The following is a 6884-nucleotide window of genomic DNA, read 5'->3' as shown; positions in this document are numbered from 1 at the left end:
TGTCCTCCCCGGCCCCGGCCCAGCCCCAGCCTAGTCCCAGCACTTAAAAAAAAATAAAAGTCCTGCACTTACAGGCTGCAGCAGCAGCAACTGGGGCCTCTGGGTGCTTGTGGCAGAGCTCCCCCATGAAGTATGGGGCAGTGAGGGGCAGCAAGGATTGCCCCCCTCCCCTGGCACCTGCACAGCAGCTGCCCCATGGTGCGGGTGCAGCACAGCTTGGCAGGGTGCCACATGCTGCCTGGGAGCTGGGGCCACTGGGGCTGAGCGGTGCTGGGATCCAGCTGACACATGGAGCCACCCCAGCTCTCAGAAAGCATGCAGCACCCTGCTGAGCTGCACTGCACCCATGCCATGGGGCAGCTGCTGTGTAGGTGCCAGGTAGAGGGGAGCAATTTCTGCTGCCCCCCACTGGCCTGTGTTGTGTGTGTGGGGAGGGGCTCTGCCACAAGTGCCCAGAGGCCCCAGTCGCCAGTGCTGCAGCCAGTGAGTGCAGGGCAGGGATTGCTCCCCCTGCTTGGCACTCATGTGGCAGCTGTCACATCTGCCGCTGCTGCGCCCTGACAACAGCCCTTAAGGGTAGGGAGGATCAGGCATGGCCCCAAAGCGGTGGGGCAAGGGTGGGGGGAGCGGGCCTGTTCCCCCCCTCCCCTAACCAGATGAGAACCGGGGGTGGGGCCAAACACGAGACTCCATCTCTGCCCACCATGATGGTGGAGAGCGCGCCACCACTGCCCCACCACCACTGGGCCCTGACAAATGCTAGCAGTGGGAGCACAGTGACAGTGCCCTGGCTGTGCCAACAGCTTGGAGGGAGGGAGGGAGGGAGGCAGGGGAGCAGGGTGGGGAGGCAGGTGGATGCAGACCGGGCAGACCTGGAGTGCGGGGCAGACTGGAAGTAGTGGGGGAGGGGGGGAAACAGGCCTGAACCTGAAGGGGAGATAGAGTGGGAATGGGCCCAGACTAAGGGGGGAGGGAGGGGATGATGGGGGAGCAGAGCCAGACCCAAAACAGGGGCGGAGGGCAGATACGGGCCTCTGTCCAGGCCCCTGCTCCATCATTCTTGACAGGCAGTTGGCTAGGATATTTATAAATACACACACACACACACACACACACACACATATTGGTTTAGATAGATAGATATATATGTGTGTATATATATATATATATGTGTGTGTGTGTGTATGTATATGTATATATAGTGAGAGAGACAGACAGACAAATAATCTCTCTCTCCTGAATCAGCCAAATCCAGTACAGAAACAGTTAGGAGGTAGATTATTTTTGCCAGTAGTGGTTGTTATAACTCTAAAAGTTATTTATTTATAAATATATAACCTTTATAAATGCAACCTTATTAAAGCTTTATATAACCTTTAGAGCAGAGTTCTATGTACATGCATTTTCTATAACAACCACGTAGGAGAGTGATACTTGTCTCCATAGATTCTCTGCATGTTATGAAGCCTCATAGTAACACATTTTTTTGGTTTAAATTTAAGGCAGAAGCAAAATGCTCATATCAATATGGTGTTCTCCTTTTCTCTCCAACAGCTAACCATGGTTGGAAATTTTAGTACCTCCAACCATCTTGCATTTGGCATATGTTCAGTGATAACTGTTCCAGATAACTGTGTAGTTTGTTTAGGATTCCCATAATATCATGGTGATGGACAGCCAAAATCCATCAGTCAAAGGATCTAATAAACAATTCAGAGTTGACTTAGTACTCCTTCTTAAGCATTTAAATAGAAAGTAAAGGCTTGAAGACAAATCAGTATGATATTTCATGCTTTCCCCCACCCAGGGCCAGGTTCTAGCCAGCCATTGTATGGGTACAAGAGATGGGAGGTGTACAGAATTCTGTTCTACTTTGGAAGGGGAGTCTGATATTACATTGGAGAACACAGTGCCTTCCACAGGAAATAGAGGCTGGAAAGAATGCAAGGAAGGAGCAGTGTGAGGGTAAGGACTTGTGTGGTGCAGGTTAGCCTTTATGTATTTCCTACTTGTGGTTATCTGTCTTATAAGCATAAGGACATAAGCACCATACTGGATTTTTCCAGTGGTCCATCTAGCCCAGTATTCTGTCTCCAGCAATGGCAGAAATGGATGTTTTAGAGGGAGAACATTGAACCGGATATATCTAGAACGATCTATTCACTATTCAGTACCCTCCCTGGAACCCACAATTATTGGTTTAGAGATACCAGAGGAAACATCTCTAACCATTCTGTTCAACAGATATTAATAGATTATCATCCATGAATTTGTCTGGTCCCTTTTTGAACCTGGCTATGTTATCTGCCTCTCCCACCTCCTGTGGCAGTGATTTCCACAAGTTAACAATGTATTGCATGAAATACTTTCACTTATTACTTTTAAACATGCCTCCTACTAATTTCAGTGAGTTCCCCCTAGTTCTAGTATTCTGGGACTTGGTGAACAGCAATTCCCTGTTCATTTGATCTACACCCTTCATGATTTTCTAGACCAGAAGTGCTCAACCTCCAGTCCATGCAGCCACGGCATCCAACCCCCATGGATCAGAAAATTTGACAGCGAGAGAGTGATAGAAGCTCCACATGGCCAGATCCAGCCCTGCCAGGGCCATTGCCATTGTCATGCAGCAGGATCAAGGTCAGGCCCCACCCCTCCCACATGTCCGGGTTGGGCCAGGCTGCTCCTTCCCTTCCCTCCACCATGCGTCTGGATCAGGGTCACTCTACTCTCCCCCTCCCCCCGCCCCCTCCACACACACAGAGATCAGGGCCACTCTGCCCTCCCGCTCTTATCCTCCCCCACCATGCATCCGGATCTGGGCTGGGCTGCTCTTCCCCTCCCCGCAGTGGCAGATGGATTATCACCCCCCGCTGCACACCCCCTGCTTGGCCAGATTGAGCCCCCACTATGCTGGCCCTGCATGCTGGATTGAGCCCACCAACCCATGGAGCAAAAAAAAGTTGGACATTACTGTTGTAGATCACTATCATATCCTCCCTCAGCCTTCTTTCCAAAATAACCTGTACCTTTTTCAATTCTAATACATCCTTTTTGAGATGTGGAGACCAGAACTGTGTGCTGTATTCAAGATGTGGGTGAACCATGGATTTCTAGAGTGGCATGATGATGTTCTCTGTTTTGTTTTCAATGCCCTTCTTAATGATGCCTATTGACTTTTTTTGGTCACTGCTGCACATTGAACTGTATTTTTATAGCTGAAGCTATTTTTCCCCGTCTGCATTACCTTGCACTTATCAACATCAAAGTTCATCTGCCATTTTTTTGCCCACTCACTCAGCTTGGTGAGATTTTTCTCTACAGCTTCTCTTTCTCAGTTTGGGATTTGACTACCCAAAATAATTTGGTATCATTTGCAAACTTAGAGATTTCACTGTGTATCCCCATTTTCAGATAATTGATTAAAATGTTGAACAAAATGGATCCATGTGGGACTCCATTTTTTCTGTCCTTGCAGAATCTTCCTCCATCCTTGAAAGTGAAAGTTTAGATCTACTCTTTGCTTCCTATCTTTCAACCAGCTCTCAGTCCACTACAGAACCTTCCCTCCAATGCTGTAGCAACTCAGACTTTTAAAAGGTGAGGGACCTTGTTGAAAGCTTTTTGAAAGTCCAAATATATTATGTCAACTGGTTCTGCCTTGTCTATGTGCTCCTTTACACCCACATAGAAATCCAGCAGACTAATGAGCCAAGATTTCCCTTTACAAAACCCATGACTCTTCCATAGCAGATCACATGTGTCCATGTGGCTGCTGATTTTATTCTTTGTTATAGAATCTACCAACTTTCCAGGAATGGAAGTGAGATTCACTGGCTATAGTTCTCAGGAGCATCTCTGGAGCCCTTTTTAAAGATGGGTGTTATGCTGGCAACTTTCAGATAAATGCCATCTGGTCCTAGTAACTTATTAGTATTTAACTTAATAGGCAAGTGGGCCAGAGTCCTTTCTCAGTTATGCCAGTGTAAATATGGAAGAACTGTTCAGCTCACAGAGATTGGCTGGCTGTCAAGGGTTGTACTTTGTTACCCTAGATATTGAAGCCCAGCTGAGTTTCAACACTTTTTTATAATTTGCAGTAGCTAGTTGCCAGCAGCTGGCTTGTCTTGAATGTTGTGATATACCCTGCGCTGTTTCAGTTGTTCTGTATGCGACTTTTTAGAATATCTAGTTATATGACTGTCTGCGTAGGTAAGCATCACAGAAATTTTGCTTGTTTACTTTTAGTATAGGTACTGATCTGTCCTTTAGACTATGCAAACAACTATTCAAATTGTCAACTGGCAAGTTTGGTGTTTTCCATTGCTTGGCAATATAATATGCACACAGTGAATTGGAGAGTTGTAATTCACTGTCTGCTACTGACTTGCACCATTTCATGGAGATTACACATGCACGTTGCTCTCAGCTGTGTTTTGAGTTAAGCGAATATCTTATTTCTACCACAGCTGACACACAGCGCTTGAAAAGTGCAGTCCTCATTAGTAATGGTTCTTGTTGAATTTTGCTTATCAGGTAGGTCTCAAACTTTTTTATTTCAAAACTGCTTTACAAGAATGAAAAGAACAAACTCCCTGTCTTTGGCAGAAAATATATGTGCAGAATAATTTTTCTTACCCAACTGAGAATTGTCCTTACGATTTCTCTATTAATGTTTAGTGTGACTTTCCTCCAGTTTCTGTGGGCTGCTGAATATCTTGGAGCTTGGTGTTCTTACTTAATTTTGGGTTATGAAGTCAGTATGCAGTGGGTTTTTCCTAAACTATCCTATTTCAATGTGTAACCCTATAAACAGCTTTACAATAGCTGTGTGCTTTCAAAGTAGATAAATCTATTCTGTGAATTTTGAAAGTAATAGCATATGTTCAGATTTAATTGGGATTATGAAAAAAGGCATATTTTAGTGTAAAAATAAAAAATGATAATTTATACAATGTATTCTGTGTGGTAGAAATAAATTTGCATTTAGAGATAGGATGCACGTTTAAGTTTTGCCATGCACTAAGCTACATAATGTAACAGCTTGTGAATGACTTATCTTGGTAGTTAGCTCTAAAATAACATTTTTTCTTAATTTTTAAAAAGTTCTTTTAAAGAAATTGCATTGAAAAATACCAATTAAAAGAATTTTTTTCAGTTCTTCTTTTGAAAAATAAGGTTTTAATTTGGCTTAACATCTCTCTAATTGAAAATCTTTACATTTTATAAATACAGCATACTTGTAGAATTGGCTCTATTTTTGTCCTGCACATTGGTTCCTTAAAGATCATCCTAAAACCTCTGCAACCCAAATTACCATTTTGCATCTCATATATTATCTTTTTTGCTTCAAACCCAATAACATAAATTTGTATTTTCTTTTCTTACAACTGCATATTTATTCAAGTTGGTTTAAAATTGCATCATATACCACCAAGATACTCTATAATTTCTCTGTAACAAAATGGGTCACATTCTACTAATGAACTGCTCAGTATGAGCATCTGCTTGAAGATGAAAATAATTGCTTCCAGATGTTATCCATTTCAAGAAAGGACATTTACTTTAAACTGCACTATCAAATCAAAAGTTAGACTTTTTGCATCCAAGATAAATAGTCATCTGGCATAAATCAGCATAGTTTCATTGAAGTCAGACTTTAAGTAGGTAGCTTTGCATCTGTTTTGAAGTCAAAGGATATACACCAACTTCTATTAGCTTTAGAACAAGTTGTAAAGATTAGTATGAGTTGATGATAAAATCGTTTGGTGCCAAATTCCTCCTTGCTCGCATTGAATAACAAGTAAAACTATTTAAATCAATATAGGACCACAGGAAGAATAAGGCATACTCACTGCAGGAAATCACTGTGCAAAATCTTGAATATGTAGGGGAATGTAGCATACTGCTTTCTAAGGTCGGATGGTACATGCTTGTGGCAGTAGATGGGTTTCTGCTACAAGAATTGCTTCATTTATTCGGCAGTGTTTCTGCTGAATACTATAGCAGGAACCCTATAGCAGGCCCTCTGTAGCAGGAACATCAAATTGAGTCAAACCAAAAAAGAAAAGGTTATTTCTATTCATGAAGAATGGAGTCTGCTAAGTGATGTTTTAAGATAAGAACCTCAGCAATTTCATTTTTATCATTTTTTCCATGGCACTACTTGTTAGCAGCAAGTTTGAAAGAAGGTCAAATTCTTTTTGAAAGCAGCCTTTTGCTTGTGTTGTATTCAATATGGGAATTAGCAGTTGTGATACTAAAGCTGCTCCAGATTGGGATGCTATACACCTGTGGACAGTGATCCTTTACAGGTTGCTGAAGGTATACTCCTTTATTCTTGCTTTTCAGGAAGACTGAAAAGCTAACATCATTTATAAAGATAGCTTTTATAATATATGACATTTCTAGATCTCTGCTTTGTAAACACAACTTTCTGGTGTAAGGAGCAGTCACTTAGTATAATTATATTTGATGATTGTTGGAACAAGGTTTCTGAACAGAAAGACAATTGAATTTAGCTCAAAAAAATAATTGAACAGACAGAGATGCAGTGCTCTGAGAGCTGCATAGGCAGAGGCATAAAGTACAATTCTTGTTCTGAAAGTACACGTTTACTTCTAGGGTTATCAGTCTGACACCTACCTTGAGAGTTGGGTCAATCCACAGAAATTGAGATGCTCTTTCATAAATAAATACAGTTAGCTACACATGATCTTTCACATTTTTATTTTTGTTTCTTTTTAATATTTTGGGAGGGTGGACCATTTATGAACTTGGAAATCTAGTGGCTTTTCCTTTTATCTTTCTGTGGCGCTCATTGAATTCCAATATCCAGAGAATCCATGAGGCTGTTTTTCTGTTTATTTTCCTGTCTGTGTCCA

General features: G+C 42.2%; 1 protein-coding gene across 8 annotated transcripts in view; it reads left to right on the top strand.

The window, feature by feature from the left end:
• The window catches only part of PPFIBP2 (PPFIA binding protein 2), a 206012-nt gene that overhangs the window by 127652 nt on the left and 71476 nt on the right, over positions 1-6884 (top strand). The window contains exon 1 of one of the 8 annotated variants that reach the window (XM_025209280.1): positions 4463-4536. The exons of the other annotated variants lie outside the window; for them this stretch is intronic. The gene's annotated coding sequence lies outside the window, so the exon portion shown is untranslated. Of the gene's footprint in view, positions 1-4462; positions 4537-6884 lie in introns of those variants that run through there. 8 annotated transcript variants of the gene reach the window in all.

The sequence above is a fragment of the Alligator sinensis genome, unplaced genomic scaffold (assembly GCF_000455745.1).
Source record: "Alligator sinensis unplaced genomic scaffold, ASM45574v1 scaffold1072_2, whole genome shotgun sequence".
NCBI lineage: Eukaryota > Metazoa > Chordata > Crocodylia > Alligatoridae > Alligator > Alligator sinensis.
Note: the sequence above shows the minus strand (reverse complement) of the source record. Positions and strands in the feature narration are given on the sequence as shown.